Source organism: Ranitomeya variabilis, chromosome 3, assembly GCF_051348905.1.
Source record: "Ranitomeya variabilis isolate aRanVar5 chromosome 3, aRanVar5.hap1, whole genome shotgun sequence".
In the NCBI taxonomy this organism is placed as follows: domain Eukaryota; kingdom Metazoa; phylum Chordata; class Amphibia; order Anura; family Dendrobatidae; genus Ranitomeya; species Ranitomeya variabilis.
In genome coordinates, this window is record NC_135234.1 from 376103912 (window position 1) to 376118769 (window position 14858).

Sequence of the window (14858 nt, forward strand, 5' to 3'; positions counted from 1 at the left end):
CAGAAATGGTTTGCCACTTGGGCCGCACCAAGGCCTACAACCGAAACCCACTGTGGAGACATAGCAAAAGATTGCCGCAGGGAAGACATTTTCCAGAAACTCTGGAAGCTCTGTCGATGACAGTTCTGCGGTGTGCGTGTGTTCAAGCTGTGCACAACGCGTTTTGAATCTGCATAACCACACCCTCCATCCCCATTGTGACAGCATGTGAAGGTTCCGTCCGACGAAGCAAGCTCCATTTCCAGCTCCGTTTTCCAAAAATCCATTTAATATATGGTCCCCAAATAGGGGACGTATCAGATAAGAACAGACACTACGCTTGATCTTGAGCCATTTGGCCGAGAAGCGATGATCAGAAATGGTTTGCCACTTAGGCCTCACCAAGGCCTACAACCGTAACCCACTGTGGAGACATAGCAAAAGATTGCCGCAGGGAAGACATTTTCCAGAAACCCTGGAAGCTCTGTAGATGACAGTTCTGCGGTGTGCGTGTGTTCAAGCTGTGCACAACACATTTTGAATCTGCATAACCACACCCTCCATCCCCATTGTGACAGCACGTGAAGGTTCTGTGCGACAAAGCAAGCTCCATTTCCAGCTCCCTATTCCAAAAATCTATTTAATATATGGTCCCCAAATAGGGGACGTATCAGATAAGAACAGACACTACGCTTGATCTTGAGCCATTTGGCCGAGAAACGATGATCAGAAATGGTTTGCCACTTGGGCCGCACCAAGGCCTACAACCGAAACCCACTGTGGAGACATAGCAAAAGATTGCCGCAGGGAAGACATTTTCCAGAAACTCTGGAAGCTTTGTCGATGACAGTTCTGCGGTGTGCGTGTGTTCAAGCTGTGCACAACGCGTTTTGAATCTGCATAATCACACCCTCCATCCCCATTGTGACAGCACGTGAAGGTTCCGTGTGACAAAGCAAGCTCCATTTCCAGCTCCCTATTCCAAAAATCCATTTAATATATGGTCCCCAAATAGGGGACGTATCCGAGAAGAACAGACACTACGCTTGATCTTGAGCCATTTGGCCGAGAAGCGATGATCAGAAATTGTTTGCCACTTGGGCCGCACCAAGGCCTACAACTGAAACCCACTGTGGAGACATAGCAAAAGATTGCCGCAGGGAAGACATTTTCCAGAAACTCTGGAAGCTCTGTAGATGACAGTTCTGCGGTGTGCGTGTGTTCAAGCTGTGCACAACGCGTTTTGAATCTGCATAACCACACCCTCCATCCCCATTGTGACAGCACGTGAAGGTTCCGTGCGACAAAGCAAGCTCCATTTCCAGCTCCCTATTCCAAAAATCCATTTAATATATGGTCCCCAAATAGGGGACGTATCAGATAAGAACAGACACTACGCTTGATCTTGAGCCATTTGGCCGAGAAGCGATGATCAGAAATGGTGTGCCACTTGGGCCGCACCAAGGCCTACAACCGAAACCCACTGTGGAGACATAGCAAAAGATTGCCGCAGGGAAGACATTTTCCAGAAACTCTGGAAGTTCTGTAGATGACAGTTCTGCGGTGTGCGTGTGTTCAAGCTGTGCACAACGCGTTTTGAATCTGCATAACCACACCCTCCATCCCCATTGTGACAGCAAGTGAAGGTTCCGTGCGACAAAGCAAGCTCCATTTCCAGTTCCCTATTCCAAAAATCTATTTAATATATGGTCCCCAAATAGGGTACGTATCAGATAAGAACAGACACTACGCTTGATCTTGAGCCATTTGGCCGAGAAGCGATGATCAGAAATGGTTTGCCACTTGGGCCGCACCAAGGCCTACAACCGAAACCCACTGTGGAGACATAGCAAAAGATTGCCGCAGGGAAGACATTTTCCAGAAACTCTGGAAGCTCTGTAGATGACAGTTCTGCGGTGTGCGTGTGTTCAAGCTGTGCACAACGCGTTTTGAATCTGCATAACCACACCCTCCATCCCCATTGTGACAGCACGTGAAGGTTCCGTGCGACAAAGCAAGCTCCATTTCCAGCTCCCTATTCCAAAAATCCATTTAATATATGGTCCCCAAATAGGGGACGTATCAGATAAGAACAGACTCTACGCTTGATCTTGAGCCATTTGGCCGAGAAGCGATGATCAGAAATGGTTTGCCACTTGGGCCGCACCAAGGCCTACAACCGAAACCCACTGTGGAGACATAGCAAAAGATTGCCGCAGGGAAGACATTTTCCAGAAACTTTGGAAGCTCTGTAGATGACAGTTCTGCGGTGTGCGTGTGTTCAAGCTGTATACAACGCGTTTCGAATCTGCATAACCACACCCTCCATCCCCATTGTGACAGCACGTGAAGGTTCCGTGCGACAAAGCAAGCTCCATTGCCAGCTCCCTATTCCAAAAATCCATTTAATATATGGTCCCCAAATAGGGGACGTATCAGATAAGAACAGACTCTACGCTTGATCTTGAGCCATTTGGCCGAGAAGCGATGATCAGAAATGGTTTGCCATTTGGGCCGCACCAAGGCCTACAACCGAAACCCACTGTGGAGATATAGCAAAAGATTGCCGCAGGGAAGACATTTTCCAGAAACTCTGGAAGCTCTGTAGATGACAGTTCTGCGGTGTGCGTGTGTTCAAGCTGTGCACAACGCGTTTTGAATCTGCATAACCACACCCTCCATCCCCATTGTGACAGCACGTGAAGGTTCCGTGCGACAAAGCAAGCTCCATTTCCAGCATCCTATTCCAAAAATCCATTTAATATATGGTCCCCAAATAAGGGACGTATCAGATAAGAACAGACTCTACGCTTGATCTTGAGCCATTTGGCCGAGAAGCGATGATCAGAAATGGTTTGCCACTTGGGCCGCACCAAGGCCTACAACCGAAACCCACTGTGGAGACTTAGCAAAAGATTGCCGCAGGGAAGACATTTTCCAGAAACTCTGGAAGCTCTGTAGATGACAGTTCTGCGGTGTGCGTGTGTTCAAGCTGTGCACAACGCGTTTCGAATCTGCATAACCACACCCTCCATCCCCATTGTGACAGCACGTGAAGGTTCCGTGTGACAAAGCAAGCTCCATTTCCAGCTCCCTATTCCAAAAATCCATGTAATATATGGTCCCCAAATAGGGGACGTATCAGATAAGAACAGACACTACGCTTGATCTTGAGCCATTTGGCCGAGAAGCGATGATCAGAAATGGTTTGCCACTTGGGCCGCACCAAGGCCTACAACCGAAACCCACTGTGGAGACATAGCAAAAGATTGCCGCAGGGAAGACATTTTCCAGAAACTCTGGAAGCTCTGTCGATGACAGTTCTGTGGTGTGCGTGTGTTCAAGCTGTGCACAACGCGTTTTGAATCTGCATAACCACACCCTCCATCCCCATTGTGACAGCACGTGAAGGTTCCGTGCGACGAAGCAAGCTCCATTTCCAGCTCCCTATTCCAAAAATCCATTTAATATATGGTCCCCAAATAGGGGACGTATCAGATAAGAACAGACACTACGCTTGATCTTGAGCCATTTGGCCGAGAAGCGATGATCAGAAATGGTTTGCCACTTGGGCCGCACCAAGGCCTAAAACCGAAACCCACTGTGGAGACATAGCAAAAGATTGCCGCAGGGAAGACATTTTCCAGAAACTCTGGAAGCTCTGTCGATGACAGTTCTGCGGTGTGCGTGTGTTCAAGCTGTGCACAACGCGTTTTGAATCTGCATAACCACACCCTCCATCCCCATTGTGACAGCACGTGAAGGTTCCGTGCGACGAAGCAAGCTCCATTTCCAGCTCCCTATTCCAAAAATCCATTTAATATATGGTCCCCAAATAGGGGACGTATCAGATAAGAACAGACACTACGCTTGATCTTGAGCCATTTGGCCGAGAAGCGATGATCAGAAATGGTTTGCCACTTGGGCCGCACCAAGGCCTACAACCGAAACCCACTGTGGAGACATAGCAAAAGATTGCCGCAGGGAAGACATTTTCCAAAAACTCTGGAAGCTCTGTAGATGACAGTTCTGCGGTGTGCGTGTGTTCAAGCAGTGCACAACGCGTTTTGAATCTGCATAACCACACCCTCCATCCCCATTGTGACAGCACGTGAAGGTTCCGTGTGACAAAGCAAGCTCCATTTCCAGCTCCCTATTCCAAAAATCCATTTAATATATGGTCCCCAAATAGGGGACGTATCAGATAAGAACAGACACTACGCTTGATCTTGAGCCATTTGGCCGAGAAGCGATGATCAGAAATGGTTTGCCACTTGGGCCGCACCAAGGCCTAAAACCGAAACCCACTGTGGAGACATAGCAAAAGATTGCCGCAGGGAAGACATTTTCCAGAAACTCTGGAAGCTCTGTCGATGACAGTTCTGCGGTGTGCGTGTGTTCAAGCTGTGCACAACGCGTTTTGAATCTGCATAACCACACCCTCCATCCCCATTGTGACAGCACGTGAAGGTTCCGTGCGACAAAGCAAGCTCCATTTCCAGCTCCCTATTCCAAAAATCTATTTAATATATGGTCCCCAAATAGGGGACGTATCAGATAAGAACAGACACTACGCTTGATCTTGAGCCATTTGGCCGAGAAGCGATGATCAGAAATGGTTTGCCACTTGGGCCGCACCAAGGCCTACAACCGAAACCCACTGTGGAGACATAGCAAAAGATTGCCGCAGGGAAGACATTTTCCAAAAACTCTGGAAGCTCTGTAGATGACAGTTCTGCGGTGTGCGTGTGTTCAAGCTGTGCACAACGCGTTTTGAATCTGCATAACCACACCCTCCATCCCCATTGTGACAGCACGTGAAGGTTCCATGCGACAAAGCAAGCTCCATTTCCAGCTCCCTATTCCAAAAATCTATTTAATATATGGTCCCCAAATAGGGGACATATCAGATAAGAACAGACACTACGCTTGATCTTGAGCCATTTGGCCGAGAAGCGATGATCAGAAATGGTTTGCCACTTGGGCCGCACCAAGGCCTACAACCGAAACCCACTGTGGAGACATAGCAAAAGATTGCCGCAGGGAAGACATTTTCCAGAAACTCTGGAAGCTCTGTAGATGACAGTTCTGCGGTGTGCGTGTGTTCAAGCTGTGCACAACGCGTTTTGAATCTGCATAACCACACCCTCCATCCCCATTATGACAGCACGTGAAGGTTCCGTGCGACAAAGCAAGCTCCATTTCCAGCTCCCTATTCCAAAAATCCATTTAATATATGGTCCCCAAATAGGGGACGTATCAGATAAGAACAGACACTACGCTTGATCTTGAGCCATTTGGCCGAGAAGCGATGATCAGAAATGGTTTGCCACTTGGGCCGCACCAAGGCCTACAACCGAAACCCACTGTGGAGACAAGCTGTGCACAACGCGTTTTGAATCTGCATAACCACACCCTCCATCCCCATTGTGACAGCACGTGAAGGTTCCATGCGACAAAGCAAGCTCCATTTCCAGCTCCCTATTCCAAAAATCTATTTAATATATGGTCCCCAAATAGGGGACGTATCAGATAAGAACAGACACTACGCTTGATCTTGAGCCATTTGGCCGAGAAGCGATGATCAGAAATGGTTTGCCACTTGGGCCGCACCAAGGCCTACAACCGAAACCCACTGTGGAGACATAGCAAAAGATTGCCGCAGGGAAGACATTTTCCAGAAACTCTGGAAGCTCTGTAGATGACAGTTCTGCGGTGTGCGTGTGTTCAAGCTGTGCACAACGCGTTTTGAATCTGCATAACCACACCCTCCATCCCCATTGTGACAGCACGTGAAGGTTCCGTGCGACAAAGCAAGCTCCATTTCCAGCTCCCTATTCCAAAAATCTATTTAATATATGGTCCCCAAATAGGGGACGTATCAGATAAGAACAGACACTACGCTTGATCTTGAGCCATTTGGCCGAGAAGCGATGATCAGAAATGGTTCGCCATTTGGGCCGCACCAAGGCCTACAACCGAAACCCACTGTGGAGACATAGCAAAAGATTGCCGCAGGGAAGACATTTTCCAGAAACTCTGGAAGCTCTGTAGATGACAGTTCTGCGGTGTGCGTGTGTTCAAGCTGTGCACAACGCGTTTTGAATCTGCATAACCACACCCTCCATCCCCATTGTGACAGCACGTGAAGGTTCCGTGCGACAAAGCAAGCTCCATTTCCAGCATCCTATTCCAAAAATCCATTTAATATATGGTCCCCAAATAGGGGACGTATCAGATAAGAACAGACTCTACGCTTGATCTTGAGCCATTTGGCCGAGAAGCGATGATCAGAAATGATTTGCCACTTGGGCCGCACCAAGGCCTACAACCGAAACCCACTGTGGAGACTTAGCAAAAGATTGCCGCAGGGAAGACATTTTCCAGAAACTCTGAAAGCTCTGTAGATGACAGTTCTGCGGTGTGCGTGTGTTCAAGCTGTGCACAACGCGTTTCGAATCTGCATAACCACACCCTCCATCCCCATTGTGACAGCACGTGAAGGTTCCGTGTGACAAAGCAAGCTCCATTTCCAGCTCCCTATTCCAAAAATCCATTTAATATATGGTCCCCAAATAGGGGACGTATCAGATAAGAACAGACACTAGGCTTGATCTTGAGCCATTTGGCCGAGAAGCGATGATCAGAAATGGTTTGCCACTTGGGCCGCACCAAGGCCTACAACCGAAACCCACTGTGGAGACATAGCAAAAGATTGCCGCAGGGAAGACATTTTCCAGAAACTCTGGAAGCTCTGTAGATGACAGTTCTGCGGTGTGCGTGTGTTCAAGCTGTGCACAACGCGTTTTGAATCTGCATAACCACACCCTCCATCCCCATTGTGACAGCACGTGAAGGTTCCGTGCGACGAAGCAAGCTCCATTTCCAGCTCCCTATTCCAAAAATCCATTTAATATATGGTCCCCAAATAGGGGACGTATCAGATAAGAACAGACACTACGCTTGATCTTGAGCCATTTGGCCGAGAAGCGATGATCAGAAATGGTTTGCCACTTGGGCCACACCAAGGCCTACAACCGAAACCCACTGTGGAGACATAGCAAAAGATTGCCGCAGGGAAGACATTTTCCAGAAACTCTGGAAGCTCTGTAGATGACAGTTCTGCGGTGTGCGTGTGTTCAAGCTGTGCACAACGCGTTTTGAATCTGCATAACCACACCCTCCATCCCCATTGTGACAGCACGTGAAGGTTCCGTGCGACAAAGCAAGCTCCATTTCCAGCTCCCTATTCCAAAAATCTATTTAATATATGGTCCCCAAATAGGGGACGTATCAGATAAGAACAGACACTACACTTGATCTTGAGCCATTTGGCCGAGAAGCGATGATCAGAAATGGTTTGCCACTTGGGCCGCACCAAGGCCTACAACCGAAACCCACTGTGGAGACATAGCAAAAGATTGCCGCAGGGAAGACATTTTCCAAAAACTCTGGAAGCTCTGTAGATGACAGTTCTGCGGTGTGCGTGTGTTCAAGCAGTGCACAACGCGTTTTGAATCTGCATAACCACACCCTCCATCCCCATTGTGACAGCACGTGAAGGTTCCGTGCGACAAAGCAAGCTCCATTTCCAGCATCCTATTCCAAAAATCCATTTAATATATGGTCCCCAAATAGGGGACGTATCAGATAAGAACAGACTCTACGCTTGATCTTGAGCCATTTGGCCGAGAAGCGATGATCAGAAATGATTTGCCACTTGGGCCGCACCAAGGCCTACAACCGAAACCCACTGTGGAGACTTAGCAAAAGATTGCCGCAGGGAAGACATTTTCCAGAAACTCTGGAAGCTCTGTAGATGACAGTTCTGCGGTGTGCGTGTGTTCAAGCTGTGCACAACGCGTTTCGAATCTGCATAACCACACCCTCCATCCCCATTGTGACAGCACGTGAAGGTTCCGTGTGACAAAGCAAGCTCCATTTCCAGCTCCCTATTCCAAAAATCCATTTAATATATGGTCCCCAAATAGGGGACGTATCAGATAAGAACAGACACTACGCTTGATCTTGAGCCATTTGGCCGAGAAGCGATGATCAGAAATGGTTTGCCACTTGGGCCGCACCAAGGCCTACAACCGAAACCCACTGTGGAGACATAGCAAAAGATTGCCGCAGGGAAGACATTTTCCAGAAACTCTGGAAGCTCTGTAGATGACAGTTCTGCGGTGTGCGTGTGTTCAAGCTGTGCACAACGCGTTTTGAATCTGCATAACCACACCCTCCATCCCCATTGTGACAGCACGTGAAGGTTCCGTGCGACGAAGCAAGCTCCATTTCCAGCTCCCTATTCCAAAAATCCATTTAATATATGGTCCCCAAATAGGGGATGTATCAGATAAGAACAGACACTACGCTTGATCTTGAGCCATTTGGCCGAGAAGCGATGATCAGAAATGGTTTGCCACTTGGGCCACACCAAGGCCTACAACCGAAACCCACTGTGGAGACATAGCAAAAGATTGCCGCAGGGAAGACATTTTCCAAAAACTCTGGAAGCTCTGTAGATGACAGTTCTGCGGTGTGCGTGTGTTCAAGCAGTGCACAACGCGTTTTGAATCTGCATAACCACACCCTCCATCCCCATTGTGACAGCACGTGAAGGTTCCGTGTGACAAAGCAAGCTCCATTTCCAGCTCCCTATTCCAAAAATCTATTTAATATATGGTCCCCAAATAGGGGACGTATCAGATAAGAACAGACACTACGCTTGATCTTGAGCCATTTGGCCGAGAAGCGATGATCAGAAATGGTTTGCCACTTGGGCCGCACCAAGGCCTACAACCGAAACCCACTGTGGAGACATAGCAAAAGATTGCCGCAGGGAAGACATTTTCCAAAAACTCTGGAAGCTCTGTAGATGACAGTTCTGCGGTGTGCGTGTGTTCAAGCTGTGCACAACACGTTTTGAATCTGCATAACCACACCCTCCATCCCCATTGTGACAGCACGTGAAGGTTCCGTGTGACAAAGCAAGCTCCATTTCCAGCTCCCTATTCCAAAAATCCATTTAATATATGGTCCCCAAATAGGGGACGTATCAGATAAGAACAGACACTACGCTTGATCTTGAGCCATTTGGCCGAGAAGCGATGATCAGAAATGGTTTGCCACTTGGGCCGCACCAAGGCCTAAAACCGAAACCCACTGTGGAGACATAGCAAAAGATTGCCGCAGGGAAGACATTTTCCAGAAACTCTGGAAGCTCTGTCGATGACAGTTCTGCGGTGTGCGTGTGTTCAAGCTGTGCACAACGCGTTTTGAATCTGCATAACCACACCCTCCATCCCCATTGTGACAGCACGTGAAGGTTCCGTGCGACAAAGCAAGCTCCATTTCCAGCTCCCTATTCCAAAAATCTATTTAATATATGGTCCCCAAATAGGGGACGTATCAGATAAGAACAGACACTACGCTTGATCTTGAGCCATTTGGCCGAGAAGCGATGATCAGAAATGGTTTGCCACTTGGGCCGCACCAAGGCCTACAACCGAAACCCACTGTGGAGACATAGCAAAAGATTGCCGCAGGGAAGACATTTTCCAGAAACTCTGGAAGCTCTGTCGATGACAGTTCTGCAGTGTGCGTGTGTTCAAGCTGTGCACAACGCGTTTTGAATCTGCATAACCACACCCTCCATCCCCATTGTGACAGCACGTGAAGGTTCCGTGTGACAAAGCAAGCTCCATTTCCAGCTCCCTATTCCAAAAATCCATTTAATATATGGTCCCCAAATAGGGGACGTATCAGATAAGAACAGACACTACGCTTGATCTTGAGCCATTTGGCCGAGAAGCGATGATCAGAAATGGTTTGCCACTTGGGCCGCACCAAGGCCTACAACCGAAACCCACTGTGGAGACATAGCAAAAGATTGCCGCAGGGAAGACATTTTCCAGAAACTCTGGAAGTTCTGTAGATGATAGTTCTGCGGTGTGCGTGTGTTCAAGCTGTGCACAACGCGTTTTGAATCTGCATAACCACACCCTCCATCCCCATTGTGACAGCACGTGAAGGTTCCGTGTGACAAAGCAAGCTCCATTTCCAGCTCCCTATTCCAAAAATCCATTTAATATATGGTCCCCAAATAGGGGACGTATCAGATAAGAACAGACACTACGCTTGATCTTGAGCCATTTGGCCGAGAAGCGATGATCAGAAATGGTTTGCCACTTGGGCCGCACCAAGGCCTACAACCGAAACCCACTGTGGAGACATAGCAAAAGATTGCCGCAGGGAAGACATTTTCCAGAAACTCTGGAAGTTCTGTAGATGATAGTTCTGCGGTGTGCGTGTGTTCAAGCTGTGCACAACGCGTTTTGAATCTGCATAACCACACCCTCCATCCCCATTGTGACAGCACGTGAAGGTTCCGTGCGACAAAGCAAGCTCCATTTCCAGCACCCTATTCCAAAAATCTATTTAATATATGGTCCCCAAATAGGGGACATATCAGATAAGAGCAGACACTACGCTTGATCTTGAGCCATTTGGCCAAGAAGCGATGATCAGAAATGGTTTGCCACTTGGGCCGCACCAAGGCCTACAACCGAAACCCACTGTGGAGACATAGCAAAAGATTGCCGCAGGGAAGACATTTTCCAGAAACTCTGGAAGCTCTGTAGATGACAGTTCTGCGGTGTGCGTGTGTTCAAGCTGTGCACAACGCGTTTTGAATCTGCATAACCACACCCTCCATCCCCATTGTGACAGCATGTGAAGGTTCCGTCCGACGAAGCAAGCTCCATTTCCAGCTCCGTTTTCCAAAAATCCATTTAATATATGGTCCCCAAATAGGGGACGTATCAGATAAGAACAGACACTACGCTTGATCTTGAGCCATTTGGCCGAGAAGCGATGATCAGAAATGGTTTGCCACTTGGGCCGCACCAAGGCCTAAAACCGAAACCCACTGTGGAGACATAGCAAAAGATTGCCGCAGGGAAGACATTTTCCAGAAACTCTGGAAGCTCTGTCGATGACAGTTCTGCGGTGTGCGTGTGTTCAAGCTGTGCACAACGCGTTTTGAATCTGCATAACCACACCCTCCATCCCCATTGTGACAGCACGTGAAGGTTCCGTGCGACAAAGCAAGCTCCATTTCCAGCTCCCTATTCCAAAAATCTATTTAATATATGGTCCCCAAATAGGGGACGTATCAGATAAGAACAGACACTACGCTTGATCTTGAGCCATTTGGCCGAGAAGCGATGATCAGAAATGGTTTGCCACTTGGGCCGCACCAAGGCCTACAACCGAAACCCACTGTGGAGACATAGCAAAAGATTGCCGCAGGGAAGACATTTTCCAAAAACTCTGGAAGCTCTGTAGATGACAGTTCTGCGGTGTGCGTGTGTTCAAGCTGTGCACAACGCGTTTTGAATCTGCATAACCACACCCTCCATCCCCATTGTGACAGCACGTGAAGGTTCCGTGTGACAAAGCAAGCTCCATTTCCAGCTCCCTATTCCAAAAATCCATTTAATATATGGTCCCCAAATAGGGGACGTATCAGATAAGAACAGACACTACGCTTGATCTTGAGCCATTTGGCCGAGAAGCGATGATCAGAAATGGTTTGCCACTTGGGCCGCACCAAGGCCTAAAACCGAAACCCACTGTGGAGACATAGCAAAAGATTGCCGCAGGGAAGACATTTTCCAGAAACTCTGGAAGCTCTGTCGATGACAGTTCTGCGGTGTGCGTGTGTTCAAGCTGTGCACAACGCGTTTTGAATCTGCATAACCACACCCTCCATCCCCACTGTGACAGCACGTGAAGGTTCCGTGCGACAAAGCAAGCTCCATTTCCAGCTCCCTATTCCAAAAATCTATTTAATATATGGTCCCCAAATAGGGGACGTATCAGATAAGAACAGACACTACGCTTGATCTTGAGCCATTTGGCCGAGAAGCGATGATCAGAAATGGTTTGCCACTTGGGCCGCACCAAGGCCTACAACCGAAACCCACTGTGGAGACATAGCAAAAGATTGCCGCAGGGAAGACATTTTCCAGAAACTCTGGAAGCTCTGTCGATGACAGTTCTGCAGTGTGCGTGTGTTCAAGCTGTGCACAACGCGTTTTGAATCTGCATAACCACACCCTCCATCCCCATTGTGACAGCACGTGAAGGTTCCGTGTGACAAAGCAAGCTCCATTTCCAGCTCCCTATTCCAAAAATCCATTTAATATATGGTCCCCAAATAGGGGACGTATCAGATAAGAACAGACACTACGCTTGATCTTGAGCCATTTGGCCGAGAAGCGATGATCAGAAATGGTTTGCCACTTGGGCCGCACCAAGGCCTACAACCGAAACCCACTGTGGAGACATAGCAAAAGATTGCCGCAGGGAAGACATTTTCCAGAAACTCTGGAGGTTCTGTAGATGATAGTTCTGCGGTGTGCGTGTGTTCAAGCTGTGCACAACGCGTTTTGAATCTGCATAACCACACCCTCCATCCCCATTGTGACAGCACGTGAAGGTTCCGTGCGACAAAGCATGCTCCATTTCCAGCTCCCTATTCCAAAAATCTATTTAATATATGGTCCCCAAATAGGGGACATATCAGATAAGAGCAGACACTACGCTTGATCTTGAGCCATTTGGCCAAGAAGCGATGATCAGAAATGGTTTGCCACTTGGGCCGCACCAAGGCCTACAACCGAAACCCACTGTGGAGACATAGCAAAAGATTGCCGCAGGGAAGACATTTTCCAGAAACTCTGGAAGCTCTGTCGATGACAGTTCTGCGGTGTGCGTGTGTTCAAGCTGTGCACAACGCGTTTTGAATCTGCATAACCACACCCTCCATCCCCATTGTGACAGCATGTGAAGGTTCCGTCCGACGAAGCAAGCTCCATTTCCAGCTCCGTTTTCCAAAAATCCATTTAATATATGGTCCCCAAATAGGGGACGTATCAGATAAGAACAGACACTACGCTTGATCTTGAGCCATTTGGCCGAGAAGCGATGATCAGAAATGGTTTGCCACTTAGGCCTCACCAAGGCCTACAACCGTAACCCACTGTGGAGACATAGCAAAAGATTGCCGCAGGGAAGACATTTTCCAGAAACCCTGGAAGCTCTGTAGATGACAGTTCTGCGGTGTGCGTGTGTTCAAGCTGTGCACAACGCATTTTGAATCTGCATAACCACACCCTCCATCCTCATTGTGACAGCACGTGAAGGTTCTGTGCGACAAAGCAAGCTCCATTTCCAGCTCCCTATTCCAAAAATCTATTTAATATATGGTCCCCAAATAGGGGACGTATCAGATAAGAACAGACACTACGCTTGATCTTGAGCCATTTGGCCGAGAAACGATGATCAGAAATGGTTTGCCACTTGGGCCGCACCAAGGCCTACAACCGAAACCCGCTGTGGAGACATAGCAAAAGATTGCCGCAGGGAAGACATTTTCCAGAAACTCTGGAAGCTTTGTCGATGACAGTTCTGCGGTGTGCGTGTGTTCAAGCTGTGCACAACGCGTTTTGAATCTGCATAATCACACCCTCCATCCCCATTGTGACAGCACGTGAAGGTTCCGTGTGACAAAGCAAGCTCCATTTCCAGCTCCCTATTCCAAAAATCCATTTAATATATGGTCCCCAAATAGGGGACGTATCCGAGAAGAACAGACACTACGCTTGATCTTGAGCCATTTGGCCGAGAAGCGATGATCAGAAATGGTTTGCCACTTGGGCCGCCCCAAGGCCTACAACTGAAACCCACTGTGGAGACATAGCAAAAGATTGCCGCAGGGAAGACATTTTCCAGAAACTCTGGAAGCTCTGTAGATGACAGTTCTGCGGTGTGCGTGTGTTCAAGCTGTGCACAACGCGTTTTGAATCTGCATAACCACACCCTCCATCCCCATTGTGACAGCACGTGAAGGTTCCGTGCGACAAAGCAAGCTCCATTTCCAGCTCCCTATTCCAAAAATCCATTTAATATATGGTCCCCAAATAGGGGACGTATCAGATAAGAACAGACACTACGCTTGATCTTGAGCCATTTGGCCGAGAAGCGATGATCAGAAATGGTGTGCCACTTGGGCCGCACCAAGGCCTACAACCGAAACCCACTGTGGAGACATAGCAAAAGATTGCCGCAGGGAAGACATTTTCCAGAAACTCTGGAAGTTCTGTAGATGACAGTTCTGCGGTGTGCGTGTGTTCAAGCTGTGCACAACGCGTTTTGAATCTGCATAACCACACCCTCCATCCCCATTGTGACAGCAAGTGAAGGTTCCGTGCGACAAAGCAAGCTCCATTTCCAGTTCCCTATTCCAAAAATCTATTTAATATATGGTCCCCAAATAGGGTACGTATCAGATAAGAACAGACACTACGCTTGATCTTGAGCCATTTGGCCGAGAAGCGATGATCAGAAATGGTTTGCCACTTGGGCCGCACCAAGGCCTACAACCGAAACCCACTGTGGAGACATAGCAAAAGATTGCCGCAGGGAAGACATTTTCCAGAAACTCTGGAAGCTCTGTAGATGACAGTTCTGCGGTGTGCGTGTGTTCAAGCTGTATACAACGCGTTTCGAATCTGCATAACCACACCCTCCATCCCCATTGTGACAGCACGTGAAGGTTCCGTGCGACAAAGCAAGCTCCATTGCCAGCTCCCTATTCCAAAAATCCATTTAATATATGGTCCCCAAATAGGGGACGTATCAGATAAGAACAGACTCTACGCTTGATCTTGAGCCATTTGGCCGAGAAGCGATGATCAGAAATGGTTTGCCATTTGGGCCGCACCAAGGCCTACAACCGAAACCCACTGTGGAGACATAGCAAAAGATTGCCGCAGGGAAGACATTTTCCAGAAACTCTGGAAGCTCTGTAG

General features: G+C 48.3%; 42 pseudogenes; all 42 read right to left on the reverse strand.

Annotated features, from left to right (window-relative positions):
• Window positions 1–172: 172 nt before the first annotated feature.
• LOC143759516 (U2 spliceosomal RNA) lies at window positions 173–350 on the reverse strand (annotated as a pseudogene).
• A 177-nt stretch (window positions 351–527) lies between these two features.
• Window positions 528–703, reverse strand: LOC143760542 (U2 spliceosomal RNA; annotated as a pseudogene).
• A 174-nt stretch (window positions 704–877) lies between these two features.
• LOC143762665 (U2 spliceosomal RNA) lies at window positions 878–1056 on the reverse strand (annotated as a pseudogene).
• Window positions 1057–1233: 177 nt separating this feature from the next.
• On the reverse strand, window positions 1234–1409 carry LOC143760021 (U2 spliceosomal RNA; annotated as a pseudogene).
• A 176-nt stretch (window positions 1410–1585) lies between these two features.
• On the reverse strand, window positions 1586–1762 carry LOC143762259 (U2 spliceosomal RNA; annotated as a pseudogene).
• Window positions 1763–1939: 177 nt separating this feature from the next.
• On the reverse strand, window positions 1940–2115 carry LOC143761585 (U2 spliceosomal RNA; annotated as a pseudogene).
• A 177-nt stretch (window positions 2116–2292) lies between these two features.
• On the reverse strand, window positions 2293–2468 carry LOC143762129 (U2 spliceosomal RNA; annotated as a pseudogene).
• Window positions 2469–2645: 177 nt separating this feature from the next.
• LOC143762723 (U2 spliceosomal RNA) lies at window positions 2646–2821 on the reverse strand (annotated as a pseudogene).
• A 177-nt stretch (window positions 2822–2998) lies between these two features.
• Window positions 2999–3174, reverse strand: LOC143761407 (U2 spliceosomal RNA; annotated as a pseudogene).
• Window positions 3175–3351: 177 nt separating this feature from the next.
• On the reverse strand, window positions 3352–3527 carry LOC143818682 (U2 spliceosomal RNA; annotated as a pseudogene).
• A 177-nt stretch (window positions 3528–3704) lies between these two features.
• Window positions 3705–3880, reverse strand: LOC143818685 (U2 spliceosomal RNA; annotated as a pseudogene).
• Window positions 3881–4057: 177 nt separating this feature from the next.
• Window positions 4058–4233, reverse strand: LOC143761030 (U2 spliceosomal RNA; annotated as a pseudogene).
• A 177-nt stretch (window positions 4234–4410) lies between these two features.
• Window positions 4411–4586, reverse strand: LOC143759719 (U2 spliceosomal RNA; annotated as a pseudogene).
• A 177-nt stretch (window positions 4587–4763) lies between these two features.
• LOC143760768 (U2 spliceosomal RNA) lies at window positions 4764–4939 on the reverse strand (annotated as a pseudogene).
• A 177-nt stretch (window positions 4940–5116) lies between these two features.
• On the reverse strand, window positions 5117–5292 carry LOC143760507 (U2 spliceosomal RNA; annotated as a pseudogene).
• Window positions 5293–5385: 93 nt separating this feature from the next.
• On the reverse strand, window positions 5386–5561 carry LOC143761319 (U2 spliceosomal RNA; annotated as a pseudogene).
• Window positions 5562–5738: 177 nt separating this feature from the next.
• Window positions 5739–5914, reverse strand: LOC143759720 (U2 spliceosomal RNA; annotated as a pseudogene).
• A 177-nt stretch (window positions 5915–6091) lies between these two features.
• LOC143761860 (U2 spliceosomal RNA) lies at window positions 6092–6267 on the reverse strand (annotated as a pseudogene).
• Window positions 6268–6444: 177 nt separating this feature from the next.
• On the reverse strand, window positions 6445–6620 carry LOC143762545 (U2 spliceosomal RNA; annotated as a pseudogene).
• Window positions 6621–6797: 177 nt separating this feature from the next.
• Window positions 6798–6973, reverse strand: LOC143818686 (U2 spliceosomal RNA; annotated as a pseudogene).
• Window positions 6974–7150: 177 nt separating this feature from the next.
• Window positions 7151–7326, reverse strand: LOC143761365 (U2 spliceosomal RNA; annotated as a pseudogene).
• A 177-nt stretch (window positions 7327–7503) lies between these two features.
• On the reverse strand, window positions 7504–7679 carry LOC143761861 (U2 spliceosomal RNA; annotated as a pseudogene).
• A 177-nt stretch (window positions 7680–7856) lies between these two features.
• LOC143761031 (U2 spliceosomal RNA) lies at window positions 7857–8032 on the reverse strand (annotated as a pseudogene).
• A 177-nt stretch (window positions 8033–8209) lies between these two features.
• Window positions 8210–8385, reverse strand: LOC143760704 (U2 spliceosomal RNA; annotated as a pseudogene).
• A 177-nt stretch (window positions 8386–8562) lies between these two features.
• LOC143760672 (U2 spliceosomal RNA) lies at window positions 8563–8738 on the reverse strand (annotated as a pseudogene).
• Window positions 8739–8915: 177 nt separating this feature from the next.
• On the reverse strand, window positions 8916–9091 carry LOC143761032 (U2 spliceosomal RNA; annotated as a pseudogene).
• A 177-nt stretch (window positions 9092–9268) lies between these two features.
• On the reverse strand, window positions 9269–9444 carry LOC143759721 (U2 spliceosomal RNA; annotated as a pseudogene).
• A 177-nt stretch (window positions 9445–9621) lies between these two features.
• LOC143761034 (U2 spliceosomal RNA) lies at window positions 9622–9797 on the reverse strand (annotated as a pseudogene).
• A 177-nt stretch (window positions 9798–9974) lies between these two features.
• Window positions 9975–10150, reverse strand: LOC143761035 (U2 spliceosomal RNA; annotated as a pseudogene).
• Window positions 10151–10327: 177 nt separating this feature from the next.
• LOC143760474 (U2 spliceosomal RNA) lies at window positions 10328–10503 on the reverse strand (annotated as a pseudogene).
• Window positions 10504–10678: 175 nt separating this feature from the next.
• LOC143759517 (U2 spliceosomal RNA) lies at window positions 10679–10856 on the reverse strand (annotated as a pseudogene).
• Window positions 10857–11033: 177 nt separating this feature from the next.
• LOC143759722 (U2 spliceosomal RNA) lies at window positions 11034–11209 on the reverse strand (annotated as a pseudogene).
• Window positions 11210–11386: 177 nt separating this feature from the next.
• On the reverse strand, window positions 11387–11562 carry LOC143761036 (U2 spliceosomal RNA; annotated as a pseudogene).
• Window positions 11563–11739: 177 nt separating this feature from the next.
• Window positions 11740–11915, reverse strand: LOC143759375 (U2 spliceosomal RNA; annotated as a pseudogene).
• A 177-nt stretch (window positions 11916–12092) lies between these two features.
• LOC143761037 (U2 spliceosomal RNA) lies at window positions 12093–12268 on the reverse strand (annotated as a pseudogene).
• Window positions 12269–12445: 177 nt separating this feature from the next.
• On the reverse strand, window positions 12446–12621 carry LOC143762771 (U2 spliceosomal RNA; annotated as a pseudogene).
• A 175-nt stretch (window positions 12622–12796) lies between these two features.
• Window positions 12797–12974, reverse strand: LOC143759518 (U2 spliceosomal RNA; annotated as a pseudogene).
• A 177-nt stretch (window positions 12975–13151) lies between these two features.
• Window positions 13152–13327, reverse strand: LOC143760201 (U2 spliceosomal RNA; annotated as a pseudogene).
• Window positions 13328–13501: 174 nt separating this feature from the next.
• Window positions 13502–13680, reverse strand: LOC143762666 (U2 spliceosomal RNA; annotated as a pseudogene).
• A 177-nt stretch (window positions 13681–13857) lies between these two features.
• LOC143760022 (U2 spliceosomal RNA) lies at window positions 13858–14033 on the reverse strand (annotated as a pseudogene).
• A 176-nt stretch (window positions 14034–14209) lies between these two features.
• Window positions 14210–14386, reverse strand: LOC143762260 (U2 spliceosomal RNA; annotated as a pseudogene).
• A 177-nt stretch (window positions 14387–14563) lies between these two features.
• Window positions 14564–14739, reverse strand: LOC143762130 (U2 spliceosomal RNA; annotated as a pseudogene).
• Window positions 14740–14858: the final 119 nt, after the last annotated feature.